We start from the raw sequence: 17,038 nt of genomic DNA, 5'->3' as shown, positions 1-17,038 counted from the left end.
AAAACCGGGGGATCTCGGGTAGGGGGTCCCGACTTGTGCGTCTAAGGCTAATGGTAGCGGGAGGCAAGGGACACGATGTTTTACCCAGGTTCGGGCCCTCTCCATGAAGGTAAAACCCTACTTCCTGCTTGATTGTTCTTGATGATATGAGTATTACAAGAGTTGATCTACCACGAGATCGTAGAGGCTAAACCCTAGAAGCTAGCCTATGATGATTATGATTGTCCCTCTAAGGACTAAACCCTCCGGTTTATATAGACACCCGAGGGGGCTAGGGTTTACACGGAGTCGGTTACAAAGAAGGAAATCTATTATCCGGATCACCAAGCTTGTCTTCCACGCAAAGGAGAGTCCCATCCGGACACGGAACGAAGTCTTGAGTCTTGTATCTTCACGCTCCAATAATCCAGACAAAGTGCACAGTCCGGCTGTCCGGATACCCCCTAATCCAGGACTCCCTCAGTAGCCCCTGAACCAGGCTTCAATGATGATGAGTCTGGCGCGCAGTTTATCTTTGGCATTGCAAGGCGGGTTCCATCTCCGGATACTCCAAAATAATTGCCGAACACTTCAATTGTGTCCGGATCTGTAAAACGATTTTCACATACCACCGTAGAGAGAATGATATTTTACAAATATACTCTGCTGACAACTTTTAGATGACGTGACACGACAAAATGGTCGAGTCATTATTGAATCGTCTTCCCACAACCAGCTACCGCACATATCGAGGCGGTTTCCTCGGCATGTCTTGTCGAAGTAGAGATCATGTCCCCTTATTACGGGATTCTCATCAATACGGGTACGGGTAACCCAACCGCGCCATCAATCGTGGCGCTTGGGAAATAAGCAATTTCCAACGGGCAAGTGGGGAGGCGCACCGTTTTCGTCGCCTCTATAAAGTGATAAGGATTCCTCATTTTTACCCATGCCTTATTCCTCCTCTGCTCATCCATTCTCACACCCTCAAGCTCCAGCGCCCTAGTTCATGCCTTCTCCGCACAGCCAAACATGTCCGGAGCAGGAGCCAAGTGGGTGGCCTCCACCGTGAAGGAGGAGCACATTACGAAGCTCCGGGCGGCCAGATACATGGCCGCAGATATCGCACACCGGCTACCGGATGCAGGGCAGATCATTCCAACTCCGGGACCCCACGAGAGGTTCGTGTTCCTCGCCCACTTCGTCCGTGGACTGGGATTTCCACTTCATCCCTTCGTCCGCGGGCTCATGTTTTACTACGGGCTAGATTTCCATGATCTAGCCCCAAATTTTGTCCTCAACATCTCGGCGTTTATCGTCGTGTGCGAGGCCTTCCTCCGCATCAAGCCTCACTTCGGCTTGTGGCTACGAATCTTCTGCGTGAAGCCGAAGATCATGAGCGGCCAGTAGGCGGAGTGCGGAGGTGCCATGGTGGGCAGGATGCCCAACGTTACCTGGGTCGACGGCTCCTTCGCGGAGGCCGTAAAGGGGTGGCAGTCGGGGTGGTTCTACATCACCGAGCCAGGCGACGCAAACTGGGCGGCGACCCCCGAATTCTGATCCGAGATTCCCATGCGGCTCACCTGCTAGGAAAAGAAGGGCCTGGCCTCGGGTGAATTGGAGGAGCTGACAGGACTTCAGAACTGCATCAAGAGTATGAAGGACAAGAAGATCAAGCTTGTCAATGTGGTCCCGGTCATGCTCGTCCACCGCATTCTTCCGTGCCAAAGACAGGCATTTACTTTGTGGGAGTTCGTTTCGGCCGAACACTGGACACTTCAAGAGCTCTACGGCACGACACACAAGGATGCATGGAAGGTGTTGTTCAAGGCCTCCGAAATACCTCCTCCCACATCCTAGGACCGCGGACTCCATGCCACGCGGATCCCCGGTCTGGTGAGTCTTCTTACCATCACCAAATGTAGTTTTCCCAGCATACTCATAGGAGGATCTTAAGTCACCGTGTGTATTTAATCAGGAGTATGTGGTGACGGCGGAGCAGATTAACTATCCGGCTCCACTGCCTGAAGGTCCAGCTGACGCTCTCCTGACGGAGATGCTAGTTCCGGCACCCTACAAGGCACCAGAAAAGAAGGCCGAAAAGATGGCCCCTGGGACCAGGAAGGGTCTCAGGCATAAAGTCGTACCGGACGCCTTGTCCGAAGACGACGAGGCACACTCCTCTCCCAAAGGGGAGGAGGAAAAGGAAGGGGCCGCCCCTCCTGAGGAGGCTGAAGGGCCCAAGAGGGCGACCCAGGGGACCAGGAAGGGTCCCCGGCGTAAGGCCGTCATAAGCTCGTCGTCCGAAGTTGACGAGGCGGATTCCTCCCGTGGAGGCGGGGGGAAACATGAGGAAATTACGCCTCCCCGCACTGGGGAGGAGAAGAAAAGAAAAGCCACCCTAGAGGGGGAGGCTAGGACGCCCAAGAAGGGAAAGGCGTCCCTTCCGGACTACTCCACCACGGCCGCCTACAGCGAGGAGGAGTGGCTGCCCAGGGGGAAGCCCCTAGTAAGATCGTAAGTATTCGCACTTTGCAATACTTTTAATGCGGCTTAGCTTCATAGTTTGTTGTAACGCCGAACATGTATGTGCAGTCCGGCCAGGGCCCATCCCGAGGTATCTTCTTTGGATGGGTCTTTGAGCGATTCGGAAATGAATTCGCTCCCGACGGCCACTTCCCATCGGCCTGCGGATGACACGGACGTGTTATCCCAAAGGGTCCCTAAGCAGGGGGAGGCGACTCTGGAGACGCCCCAAGGTGAAATTCCAGACGCCGGCCATACAGGGCATAAGATCCCCACGGATTATGCCGACAAGAGCCGCAGCAAGTTGGGCTCTCAGCCGGACACTGTACCGGAACCTTTGAGGGTTCCGGATTTGGGCAGGCAGCCCCTCGCTAAGGAGGGCGAGCCGACCGTGCCGATGACTTACGTCGCGCCAGAAGCGCCGGATAGTCTGTTGGAAGTGCTTCGCCGTGCTTCCATGGATGAAGAGCACCGTACTCTTATGAGTGCGGTGATTCAGAAGGTTCGGTCCGCCAAGAGCGGATTGACCGAAGCCTGCACCAGTCTCCAGACAGGCTTTGAGGTAAGTAAAAAGTGTGTGCAATTATCACCCGATAGACAGTAGCCGCTGATACTCTGTTTGGTGTTCGAAAAGAAAAGCCAAACGGAGGGTCAATTTTAATCCGCAGGAGTCTAATAATAGGTGTCTACGTGAATAAGCAGGCAGTGCTGCTTGACGCTGCCGCCAGCACGGCTAAGGTCACCGGACTCAAACGGGACCAAGAGCAGGCGAAGAGGAGCTCAGCCTCACAAAGAGGCGGCTCGAAGAGAACAAAGGTGAGTGATTCCCCGTTCTCATACCATATAGAGAAGAAAAAAATTGGTGACACCAAAGAGCATCATGATTTTGTAATAGGGGCCACGACCGAAGTGGCAGCCCTGAAGAAAGCGCTATCCGAGGCTGAAGATAAGGCGGCCACGGAGCGCATTGAGCGTGAAAAGCAAGATGCTAGAGTGGGTGAGGTACAGCAAGAGCTCCAGGAGTTCGGCAAGAAGTTCGAGTCCTTGGAGCGTGATCTCAAGACGAAAGAGTCTGAGCTTGCGAAGGCCCTTTTGAGCATGAAAGACGCCAATGCCGAAGCCGAAAAGGCCCAGCAGGAAATCCAGGTGGCCAAGAAGATAGCGGCGGGTAAGACATTCTTTATGCAGAGCAAGCATGTGGAGGAGACATTTCTTTTACTTACCCGAATTCGGAGCTCTCCAGGGGCATTCGCAGATCTTCCATGCAGCATATCAGATGCCGCGGAGTTCGACCGTGCCGAAGAGGGGAGCTCAACAGAGAAGCTGTTCTGGTCCCAATATGCTGGAGTCGAACACCCGATGCCTCTGAGTGACCAATTGAAGGAATTGGTGGAACTCCACAGGGCGGCTGAAGTGGCTATGAAGGATTTCATAGTCCGGATGTGGCCTGGTGAGCCCCTGCCCGCCAGCGACTTTGGCCTGATAAAGCGGATGGTAAATGCTTGTCCGCGGCTTGAAGTGATCAAGCAATCCGTTTGCATTGAGGGTGCCCGCCGGGCTTTTTCCCGTGCGAAGGTGCATTGGGGCAAGCTAGATGTAGAGAGGCTGGTGCAGGATGGACCACCGGAGGGCAAGGCGCGTCGCTGTCCCAAAAAATATTATGATAGTGTTATGAAAGGCGCTCGTCTCGTGGCCGATGAATGTACCAAGGACACCATCTTTGAGTAAATGTACTCCTGTTGTTTTTGTAATATGAAAACAAATTTGTTTGCACTATATAGCACTTTGGTGATTTAAAATATTACCTTCTGTGTGGTTGTTTATAAAATTCTGAAAGTAGGCCAGTTGTCGGCTTCCGCCCCCACGTAACTAGTACTGGGGTGCTCGTGGAAAACCCAAAACACTCTTTTATCCAAATTTTTGGTCCGTGAAGGAGGTGTTTGGCGCGGCGAACAAGGCTATCGGACTATGCGGCATTATAACTCTCACTTAGCCATAGAAGTCTATAATTTTAAATTGCGGCGAAGCCCCTAGAATTCAGAAGGCTGAATTGGGGCGCTATACATGCCTAATTTGGACGAGGCCGACTCCTCGCCTAAAGCAGAAAAAATCTTTATAGATTTCAAGACCTCTCGAACAGCGACCAGCTCTCGCCGCATCATGACAGTCAGTTTTCGGCTTTCTCTACTGAGGTGCTCGTCCGGAAGAACCGGGACACAATCGCAGTAGTTCTCCCTGCGCTACCTTAGCCGATATAACAGAATGTAAGGTACCAAAACAAGGGAGCCGGGGTAACCCAACTATTGACCCAAGACATGATTCGGAGCTGATGCATAGAATGCTATAAGTTCGGGGTGCCGCACTGTCAAAAGTGTTTGGACTTAACTTGCCGTATTAAGGGGCGCCATAAGAAGCCCCTAGAAAACTGAATGTACCAAGGTGTACGGATGCAATATGAAATAAATATTTATAGGAAAAATGTGCAGATAGGAATAATAAGCTGACGCTATAAATTATCTCCCATTGATAAATAATACGTCTAAGCATATGTTTACAATGAATGCGTCCAAGCAGAAACAAATGGGACTATTTGACATGTCCTATCCAAGGGCGGGCCGCGTGTAGGTATATGAAACAGGTATAATGATCATGAATAGATTCCACCTAGGTATTCCCTTTGTGCGCAGAGCCTTTTGCCTCCTTGGTTTTCTCTCCTGTGAAAGTCCGACAATCCGGCTCTTCTGAAGGGGCTGCCCGAAAGCAGGGTCCTGAAAGATAAAGGGGGTTATTAAAGTATGTTGCGGTTGTACCGCACTGTTGACTGAGTCATTATTGCGCCTCCGCCTATGCCCATGGTATTTTGAGTGTGTAATTGTGTACGGGCGGCAGGAATGCTGCCTTGATGGGGCTGGAGCAGAGGCCGGACTGCTAGTCGCGCTTTTGACGTGCCTGGCGATCCTGTTCTGGGGTACTCCAGACTCACTTGACGGTGTTCGGGGTTGTTGTCGCCGGATTGGTGGTTTGCCAGAAAAGGCTGCTTTGTACTTCCGCCGCAAGGGTTGTAGTATGCTCTTCTGTACGGAGAGAGCGGTCCATGTTTCCGTTAACTATTATGACCCCGCGAGGTCCTGGCATCTTAAGTTTGAGGTATGCATAATGTGGTACCGCATTGAACCGAGCGAATGCGGTTCGTCCGAGCAGTGCATGATAGCCACTTCGGAAAGGAACGATATCAAAGATTAACTCCTCGCTTCGAAAGTTATCCGGAGATCCTAAGACCACTTTCGGTGTTATGGATCCCGTGCAACGGGCCTCTACTCCTGGAATTACACCTTTGAAGGTGGTTTTGGTGGGCTTGATCCTTGAAGGGTCGATGCCCATTTTTCACACTGTGTCCTGATAAAGCAGGTTCAGGCTGCTACCGCCATCCATAAGGACTCGCGTGAGATGGAATCCGTTGATGATTGGGTCTAGGACCATTGCGGCTGAACCGCTGTGATGGATACTAGTAGGGTGATCCCTACGATCAAAGGTGATCGGACAGGCTTACCATGGGTTGAATTTTGGGGCGACTGGCTCCATCTCATAGACGTCCCGTAGTGCTCGCTTCCGTTCCCGTTTGGGGATGTGGGTGGCGTAGATCATATTGACCGTTTTCACCCGCGGAGGAAATTTTCTTCTGTCCCCCCGTGTTCAGACGCCGGGGCTCCTCGTCATCGTTGTTGTGCAGCCCTAGTCCTTGTTTTCGGCATTTATTTTACCAGCCTGTTTGAATACCCAACAATCTCTGTTAGTATGGTTTGCTGGCTTATCTGGGGTGCCGTGAATTTGGCATGAGCGATCAAGTATGCGGTCCAGACTGGATGGTCCCTGGTTGTTCCTTTTGAACGGCTTTTTCCGCTGACCGGATTTTGAGCCACTAAATCCGGCGTTAACTGCCGTGTCCTCAGTGGTGTCGCCATTGTTCCGAAGTTTATGTCTGTTGCGCCGTGGCTTGCCGTTATTGTCGCGGACGTCTGAAGTGCGGGAGTTCATTGGCGTGGTGCTACTGCGAGCCAACCAGGTGTCCTCGCCCACGCAGAAGCGGGTCATGAGTGTCGTTAGGGCCGCCATGGACTTTGGTTTTTCCTGGCCGAGGTGTCGGGCGAGCCACTCGTCACGGATATTATGCTTAAAGACCACCAGGGCTTCGGCGTCCGGACAGTCGAGGATTTGGTTCTTTTTAGTTAGGAATCGAGTCCAGAATTTCCTGGCCGACTCTCCGGGTTGTTTGGTAATGTGACGCAAGTCATCAGCATCCGGTGGTCGCACGTACGTGCCCTGAAAGTTGTCGAGGAATGCACCCTCCAGGTTTTCACAACTGCCGATTGAATTTGCCGGTAGGCTATTGAGCCACTGCCGGGCTGGTCCTTTGAGCTTAAGGAGAAGATACTTGATGGCGTGCAGATCGTCGCCGCGGGCCATGTGAATGTGGAGAAGGAAATCTTCGATCCATTCTACGGGGTCTGTGGTGCCATCGTATGATTCGATGTTTATGGGTTTAAACGATTCTGGGAATTCATGATCCATTACTTCGTCAGTGAAGCAGACGGGGTGTACGACACCTCTATGCCGGGCTATGTGGCTACGTAGTTTGAATGAGTCTCGTTGGCTATGTTCGGCCTGGCCGGACTTGTCAATAGTTTGTCCGGCGTGACGACCATCGTCACGTGTTGGGGCGCGCCCCCGCGATCTGTAGATCGATCTTGGTTATCCTGCTTTCAGTGTATCTTGCAGGTCCTGCCTATTGCCCCGGGCCGTAGTGTATTGGCGTAGGGGTGCGGGATGATACACCATTTTATCCCGGCCACGAGGTGGCCGGTCAGCCACATGGCGCTCAAGTCCATATTCCTCGGCTGCCAGGACTTCAGTCCATCTGTCTATGAGCAGGTCTTGATCAGCTTGGAGCTGCTGCTGCTTCTTTTTTAGGCTCCTCGCAGTGGCCATGAGCTGGCGCTTGAAGCGTTCCTGCTCTACGGGGTCCTCAGGCACGCCGAACTCGTCGTCTCCGAGGCTAACCTCGTCTTCGGAGGGGGCATGTAGTTGTCCTCCTCCGGGTATCCGTCCGTCGCCTGTTTGTCTGGGCTGACCTGCCCGTCTTCCCGTTCAGCCTGCTCAAAGGCAGGCTGATCGGGGTTGTATTCATCTTCGGCACCATCCGGACTGTTTCCGTCTCCTGGGCCGGTATTGCTGTGGCGGGGCTTGGAGCGGCGCCGACGACGCCCATGCTTTTCTTTCTTCCTTGAGGGGTTATCCTCTATTGCCTCATCGCCATTGGTTTCTTTCGGAGTGTCCACAATATATATATCATATGAGGCGGTGGTTGTCCACTGCCCCATGGGTGGTGGTTCATGTTTTTCTCCTACATCGTTGTCCACACTGTCGATGTCTTCAGAGTCGTAATCAAGCACGTCGGTCAAATCATCGACCGTGGCACTGAAGTGGGTGGTGGGTGGGCAGCGAATTCCCTCGTCGCTTGCTTCCCATTCGAGCCGGATATAGTTCGACCAAGAGTCTCCTAACAAAGAAGGAGACTTTAACGAGTTCAGCATGTCGCCAAAGGGCCAGTGCTGGAAAATATCCGCAGCTGTGAACTCCATTACCAGAGCCCAACCAGATTCGGCGGGCTCGGGGATGTGCAGACTGGAACCTGCAGTCGGACACAAGTCCGGGGGTCCGGCGCCACAGGCTTCCTTGGGGGTGAAGCCGGTGTTTGGCTCTACCGCCAATCAGTGTGCGGCCTCCAGGGCGGGGTCCATCCACCCGTCCTTGGATGACGCGATCTGCCCAGGATTTAGGTCCGGAGCTCCTGCAGGTGCGATATCCTGGGTATTGTCAGACAGCAGGTCTAAGCCATGCTCATCATGACTGTCCAGCGCTCCTGGCATAGGCCCGAATCCATCGAAGATCAAGTCTTCGCGGACACCGGCCGTGTAGTTCAAGTTTCCGAACCTGATCTGATGGCCAGGGGCGTAGCTGTCGATCTGCTCCATATGGCCAAGCGAATTGGCCCATAGTGCGAAGCCGCTGAACACGAAGATCTGTCCGGGGAGAAAAGTCTCACCCTTGATCACGTTGTTGTTGATGATTGAAGGAGCCATCGAGCCTTGAAGCGACGACACAGAGGAACTCTCAATGCAAGCACCAATGTCGGTGTCAAAACCAGCGGATCTCGGGTAGGGGATCCCAGTCTGTGCATCTAAGGCTAATGGTAACATGAGGCAAGGGACACGATGTTTTACCCAGGTTCGGGCCCTCTCGATGGAGGTAAAATCCTACTTCCTGCTTGATTGATCTTGATGATATGAGTATTACAAGAGTTGATCTACCACGAGATTGTAGAGGCTAAACCCTAGAAGGTAGCCTATGATGATTATGATTGTCCCTCTAAGGGCTAAACCCTCCGGTTTATATAGACACCGGAGGGGCTAGGGTTTACACGGAGTCGGTTACAAAGAAGGAAATCTATTATCCGGATCGCCAAGCTTGTCTTCCACGCAAAGGAGAGTCCCATCCGGACACGGGACGAAGTCTTGAGTCTTGTATCTTCACGCTCCAATAATCCGGACAAAGTGTACAGTCCGACTGTCCGGATACCCCCTAATCCAGGACTCCCTCAGTCGCCTCCTTGGGCGGCTGGTGGGGGAAGGCCGGAGAAGGCGAGGAAGGCAGGTGGCGGGCCGTCAAGTCAGAGTACGATGGCACCGACGCCTTCGTAACGTATTGACGGACCGCTGCCTTATCTTCCAGCTCTTCCTCCAGCACCACCACCACCAACCCTCTCCTAGGCGGCCGCCGACATGTTCTCTTGGTGCCTTCTACTGCTCGTACGTCACCTAGGCGCTCCTTCTGCCTTTTTGCCTTCTTGTTTCATTTCCTGAGGAGAGGGACAAGAAAGGAATTATGGGCATCTTATCTTTTTTCAGTTTGTAAGCCTACGAGACTTAGTTAGGTTTAAAACTTGCAACCTCCCTCTTTATGTTTACATCCCGTATGAACTGTACCTGTATGGAACATATTAATGGAAAAAGGGTGCTTGCCTGGTCTTGTGTGTGTGAGAAAAAACCATACCAAGGAACAAGTCCTTGTTATTTTCATGCCTTGCCGCTCCCCTACTCCGTTCGACCATACTCACGCCTTTGGTGGAGGCGGGGATGAAGTAAGGGTGGGTCGTACGCTTGCTTCCTTGCCACCACGGCTACAACCAGATTCCGAACCAAGAAGACCTTCTTGGGTGGTAGGAACGAAGGGAGCACAACAGTCTCGGAACAAAACGAGGATTCATACATCCTAATCTTCATACAGGAATGCATAACAGGAGATAGGAAAGCTTATCTGGATCTGCAGCCCCCGGCAACCCTAGCTTGTCGCGGGTGGACTTTTCTGTCTTCAGCCCCCGGCAAGCTTGGCTTGACGGGGTCGGAACACCGGATTGTTCTCTTCCTTCCCTTTAGCTTGGCGGAAACACTTACGTACCCTGTGAACCAAAGAGGATGGACAGGAACAAAGAGACGCAAACTCGACCTCTATGCCGGGGGTTAGTCGCTGCTAGGCACTATCAACCCCAACCGAGGGAGGGACTCAATCTAGCATGCATGCTATAACTTAGGGCAACTGCACTTCGTTTTATTTATGCTCAGAGTCTGCGCCTGGCTTTGTACAAAGGGTTACATGCCTTGTCGGCAAAGCTTGTACAAAAGGTGGCCTGCCGGGGGGCCGGCATCCGCGCCTTATGGGTAAAACTTGCGAAGATGCTTCATGTTCCAGGAGTTGCTCACTGGAATGGCATCTTCGCTCTCCACGCGGACTGCGCCAGGCCTGGTGACTCGTGTTACCTGATAAGGGCCTTCCCACTTTGCCATCAACTTGTTGGAATTCTTGGCCGACTGAACGTGCCTAAGAACATGGTCGCCTTCCTCAAACCTTCGGGCATGAACATTGCGGCTATGGTAGCGGCGCAAGGCTTGCTGGTAGCATGCTGCTCTCACAGCTGCCCGAAGACGATCTTCCTCGAGGAGCGTTGCGTCATCCTGCTGCAATCGCTCTTGCTCAAACTCATCATAAGCAAGCACTCGAGGTGACCCGTATATAAGTTCCATGGGGAGAATTGCTTCTGCCCCGTTGTCGGTGTCAAAACCGGCGGATCTCGGGTAGGGGGTCCCGAACTGTGTGTCTAGGCGGATGGTAACAGGAGACAAGGGACACGATGTTTTTACCCAGGTTTGGGCCCTCTCGATGGAGGTAAAACCCTACTCCTGCTTAATTGATATTGATGATATGGGTAGTATAAGAGTGGATCTACCACGAGATCAAGGAGGCTAAACCCTAGAAGCTAGCCTATGGTATGATTGTTGTAATGGTTATTCGTCCTACGGACTAAAACCCTCTGGTTTATATAGACACCGGAGAGGGCTAGGGTTACACAGAGTCGGTTACAATGGTAGGAGATCTACATATCCGTATTGCCAAGCTTGCCTTCCACGCCAAGGAAAGTCCCATCCAGACACGGGATGAAGTCTTCAATCTTGTATCTTCATAGTCTTGGAGTCCGGCCGATGATGATAGTCCGGCTATCCGGACACCCCCTAGTCCAGGACACCCTCAGTAGCCCCTGAACCAGGCTTCAATGACGATGAGTCCGGCGCGCATATTGTTCGGCATTGCAAGGCGGGTTCCTCCTCCGAATTAATTCATAGAAGATTGTGAACATCAGGATAGTGTCCGGCTCTGCAAAATAAATTCCACATATTACCGTAGAGAGAATAATATGTACACAGGCTCAATCTGCTGACGTATTTTGTGGTGTGATATCACACCACTGCCAAGCCTTTACTTGAATCGTTTTTACTATACCACCTCAGCGCGTTTAGCGAAGCGGTTTTCTTGGCGCATCTTGTCGAAGCAGAGATCGTGTTCCCCTTATTCCGGGATTCCCATCAATACGGACGTGGGTAACCCAACCGCGCCCGTTGCCACGCCCCCTCTATCGAAGGCGAGTCCCAAACAGTCACGGGGACGGCTCTTGGTATTCTCCCTCTTTATAATGAGACCAAGGCTCGTTCCTTTTCTTCGATCCTCAATCGAATCTGCCCCTCACCCCGAGTTCCAACACCCAGAGCCTCAGATTCGAGCGCCTCAGACCTTCAACGATGTCAGGCCTTGACCAACAGGGCCGGTGGATGCCCTCCTCCGTCACGGAAGAGGACGTGCAAAAGCTGAGAGAAGCCAAGTAGCTGACCTACGAGATTTCGCATAGGTTGCCCGCCAAAGGGCAAGTAATTCCCACTCCCGAGCCCGGCGAAAGCGTCGTGTTTGTGTCCCACCTCCGTCAGGGTTTAGGCTTCCCGATGGATCCCTTTGTGAGAGGGCTTATGTTTTACTATGGGTTGGAATTCCACGACTTGGCTCTGGAGTCCATCCTCCACATCTCATCATTCATTGTCGTCTGCGAGGCCTTCCTCCGCATTACCCCCCCACTTCGGTTTGTGGCTCAAAACCTTCAACGTGGAGCCTAAGATGATCGAGGGGCGTCAAGCAGAGTGCGGCGGGCGGTTGTAAGCAGGAGGGCCGATGCTCCATGGCCTGAGGGCTCTTTCGAGGAGGAGCTCGGCTTGTGGCAACAGGAGTGGTTCTATATAACCGCTCCCAGGGGCAGCAGGCAGACGCCGCCACCCATCTTTCACTCGGGCCCTCCACAGCGGCTGATGTCATGGGTCAACCAAGGGCTCAACTGGGGGCCGTCAAAGGATGTACCCCTATTACAGGGCCGGATTCGAGACCTCCAGGAGAGGGAGATCAATCTGGTCGTAGTGATGCAGGTTATGCTGATTCGGCGTCTCCTGCCCTGCAAGCATCGCCCCCTCCGTCTGTGGGAGTTCAATCCAAAGGGGCCACGAGCTCTTCAACACTTTATGGGTACGACACACGTGGAGATGTATAAATCGTTCTTCGGATCACAAGAAGTGTGTCCGGAATTGACCGAGGATGCCGGTCTAAGCTGCAATCGCCCGGATGCTCATGTAAGTAGCCCTGTGTCCGGACACACCGTTTGTTTGCGCCTTCTTGAATTTGCTTTTTAACCAATCTTCCCTTGAATAGGAGTGGATAGCGCAAGCAAAACTGATACGGTGTCCAGCCCCATCCCGGAGACCGCGCCGGATCCCGTGCTGGTCAGGATGCTGGAGGTTGCGCCTTCATAGGAAGGCGAAGGGGAAAATAGAGGAACTACCGCCTCTACCAAGGAGGCTTTTGAGAAAGGGGGGATCGAGAATCCCTCCTTCCAAGGCGAGAAGGGGACTGCTTCCAAAAACCCAGAGGCCAAGGCCTCGAAGCGGGGGAAGAGATCTTCACCAGAGGGTCCTGCGTCTGGGGAGGCCCCGGCCGCATTATCTCCCCTAAGGAATCAGCCCTCCAGCGAGTCGTAAGTAGAAAAAGGGGAGTTTTGTAATAAGGGACATCCCTATTTGTGCTTCAGAGGATAACCTAAGTTTTTACCTTGTAGTTCGGATCTCCGTCCTTCTCAGATGAGCTCGTCTTCGGGGGACCTTCGTCCGGAGATGATGGAGAGCGAGACGCCTCCATCTGCCGCACCGTCAGGTGGGGCGGACGACCCTGAGGTGTCATCACGGAGGGTATCCCCATGTCCGGCAGGGCCGAAGAGTTCGGTACCAACTGGTGTACGGCCGGAGGAGCTGAAGGATCTGCTTGAGAGGGCCTCTATCTCAGAAGGTCACCGTACATTGATGAGTATGGTGATTGGAAGAATTTCATCCGCCGAAGGCGGGTTGCATGATGCCGTCAGAAGTTTGCTGGCGGGGTTTGAAGTACGTAAAAATGACATACCTTTTGACAGTTTTGCACACAAAGCGCGCCCTGTATAAATAGTAGCCCCTGAGACTCGGTATGTTGTCGAAAGCAACAGCGTGCCGAGGATCATAATCTCAGGTATTAATTCTCGCCATTCCTACACAGGTGGCGGATAGTCCGGTGGCCAGCCGGACTGATGGAGTTGCTGAACTAAGGCGGCAACTCGACATTGCGGATGCGGACATCGCGCTGGTCAATAAACGACTTGATGAGTCGCAAGGTAGGTTGTTTCTCCGTGGTCACCTAGTAAGGGAGCCGAAGCTCACTCCTTACAACATGTGTGTTTGATGCAGATGGTGCCGTTGTTGTGGAGGACCCTTGAGCAGAGCTTGCTCGAGCCAAGGAGCAGGCCAGGAGGAGTGATGCGGCTGCCTCGAAGGCGGCCGAAGAGCTAGAAGCCGAAAGGGCTGCTCAGTGCCGAAGTAGGGAGGAGATGGCCGAAATGGCTGTGAAGCTGAAAGATGTTACCGACCGCTATGAGGTTCTTGAAAAAGAACGCCGAGCGGAGCAAGAAAGCCTAAAGAAGGCCACCGCCGAAGCCAAGGATGCCCGTTCTGCAATGAGGGCTATAAAGGAGGAGCTGCGCCAGGCCGGAGATATTGCGGCTGGCAAGCCTTTTCTGCTGCGCAGGAGGTTCACAGATCCGAAGTATGCTCAGCTTGGCCAGCTGTGGGGTCCGGAGGATCCTTATATGGATTTAGCGGCGAGTGCGGCAGATGTTGTTGTGCACTTCTGAAGTCAAAAGGATCACGAGACGGAAGAGCTTTTTTGGTCTCAATTCCACAGTCCGGAGCGTTCACTTCCGCTGACCGATCGGTTGGCTGAGTGGGCTGAGCTGAATAGATTGTCCGGACTTGCCACTGGCCGGATAGGCCCAAGCCGAAGAGTTATTTTGGCTTATTGCAGCAATTCCTTGGGGCGGTGCCGCATATCAAGGCGATGAAGCGGTCGGCCTGCATAGAGGGTGCACGGATGGCCCTCGCCCGTGTGAAGACATACTGGACGGAGATGGATGCCACCGATGTTGTAACCCGGGGTTCAGACGAGAGTCGGTTACCCGCCGAGCACTATTTTGGGGAAGTTCTGCGTGGTGCTCGTGTAATTGAGTCGCAGTGCTCAAAAAATGTCATGTTCAAATGATCTTTATGGTTTGTAAAACGATATTCATAATATAAGCGCTTTTTATACTTGTGCATTCAAGTATTGAAATATCTCCTGTGCGGCCGTTAATGTATACTTGTGTATAACCTGAAAGATGGCAGTCTTCGGCTTCAGCCCCCACGCACATAGTGCGGGGGTGTTTGCAAAGTAGCGCATTTTCACACTTAATCCAACGTCTTGGTCTTGTGAAGGAGGTGGTAGCGTAGCAAACGAGGCAACCGGACTATAATGCTTTATCACTTTCACTTAGTCATAGGAGTTCGAAGGTGGGGCTACGACATAACCCCTAGGGGCACCGCGCTCTCCGAATTCGGGGCGTGTATGTACCTGACCGGGAAACAGTCCTTCATCAAAGTGGAGGAATTCTAAACATTCCGGTAGTCGATCGAGTGGTTGACCAGTCTCTCGCTATATCATGACAGTCAGTTTTCGGCTTTCTCTACTGAGGTGCTCGCCCGGCCGAACCGGGGCACAATCGCAGTAGTTCTCCTGGTGCCGCGTTAGCCGATGATACGGAACGTAAGGCAGCAAAACACAGGAGCCGGGCAAACCCAACATTTGACCTAAGACATGATTCGAAGCTGATGCATATAAGGCCTAACTCGAGATGCTGAACACTCCCTAAGGTATTCAGTCTTTATGATAACGGGCAGATCAATGCCCTAAACCCCTAGTGTCCAGGTACAGGCGAAAATTTCTGACGCGGCCGATGCCAAAACGCCAGTCTCCTCGTCGGTTATGGTGAAAAACCGGTGGATGTGAATCAACAAGAGACAGTAAGAAAGGTTTATGCAGGGTCTTAATCTAAAAAGAATCCTTGCCACGGGTCCCTGCTGCATGTCTGCGCCTGTGTCTCTGTTGTGCCGTATCCTGGACGGGTGTACACGCTGTTCATCTGTAAAAGAGAGGAACTTAGTTTGAAAAAAATCGTGCAAAAAATGTATTAAAAATCGAAGTATGAATGAATGAATAAAGCTGAGCTTTTATTCGCTCTTTATTGCTCATATGCACAGCCCCTTGTGAAGGGGTGTGCGGCTAGGGAGCCCCTAGTTTATTTATGCCGGACTCGCCTACCCTTGTCCGGGGTCTTGAACGACCTTTTAATGAGATGATGCCGCGCGGACCGGGCATTTTAAGTGTAAGAGACGCATAGTGCGGTATTGCGTTAAAGTGGACAAAAGCTTCACGTCCCAACAATGCTTGATGGCTACTTGTGAATGGAGCAACATGAAAGATTAGCTTTTCGCGACGGAAGTTGTCGGGTGATCCGAACACAACTTCTAGTAGTACGGAGCCCGCGCACTTGGCGTAAGGGCCTGGCGTCACTCCTTTGAAGGAAGTGCGGCTATGGCGAATTTAGTAGGGTCTATCCCCAACTTGCGGATTGTGTCTGGATATAGCAGGTTTAAATCGCTGCCGCCGTCCATTAGGACTTGTGTAAATTGTAGTCCGTCGATTATGGGATCCAATATCAGAGAAGACCATCCTGTGTTTCGAATACTTCTAGAATAGTCCAGGTGGTCGAAAGTGAAAGGATCGATATGGTTGACTAGAGGGGGGGGGGTGAATAGGCAACTAACAATTTTTAAGCTTTTCTTTACCAAATTAAACTTTGCAACAAATAGGTTGTCTAGATATGCAACTAAGTGAGCAACCTATATGATGCAATATCAACTAGCACGCAAGCAAACAAGAGATGTAACAATAAGTAAGCTTGCGAAAGTAAAGGCACGAAATAACCAAGAGTGGAGCCGGTGGGGACGAGGATGTGTTACCGGAGTTCCTTCCTTTTAAGGGGAAGTACGTCTCCGTTAGAGCGGTGTGGAGGCACAATGCTCCCCAAGAAGCCACTAGGGCCACCGTATTCTCCTCACGCCCTCACACGATGCGAGATGCCGTGATTCCACTATTGGTGCCCTTGAAGGCGGCGACCGAACCTTTACAAGCAAGGTTGGGGCAATCTCCACAACAATCGGAGGCTCCCAACAACAACAACACCACGAAGCTTCACCACAATGGAGTATGGCTTCGAGGTGACCTCAACCGTCTAGGGTGCTCAACACCCAAGAGTAACAAGATCCGCAAGGGATAAGTGGGGGGAATCAAATATCCTTTGGTGGAAGTGTAGATCGGGCCCTTGTCACCCAATCCCGAGCAAATCAACAAGTTTGATTGGCTAGGGAGAGAGATCGGGCTAAAATGGAGCTTGGAGCAACAATGGAGCTTAGAGGTGGAAGAGGTAGTCAACTAGAGGTAGAGGACATCCCTTATATAGTCGTGGAAAAAATCCAACCGTTATCCACAAGTTCTGCCCGCGACTCACGGTACTACCGCTCCAAGGAAGCGGTACTACCGCGACGCCGCGCGGTACTACCGTGGAGGACCACGGTACTACCGTGGCAACTGCACAGGCCGGAACAAGCCTGGCGAAGGAGCAGTACTACCGCTCCCCCTTGCGGTACTACCG

Source organism: Triticum aestivum, chromosome 3B (assembly GCF_018294505.1).
Source record: "Triticum aestivum cultivar Chinese Spring chromosome 3B, IWGSC CS RefSeq v2.1, whole genome shotgun sequence".
NCBI lineage: Eukaryota > Viridiplantae > Streptophyta > Magnoliopsida > Poales > Poaceae > Triticum > Triticum aestivum.
This window is presented reverse-complemented; position numbering follows the sequence as displayed.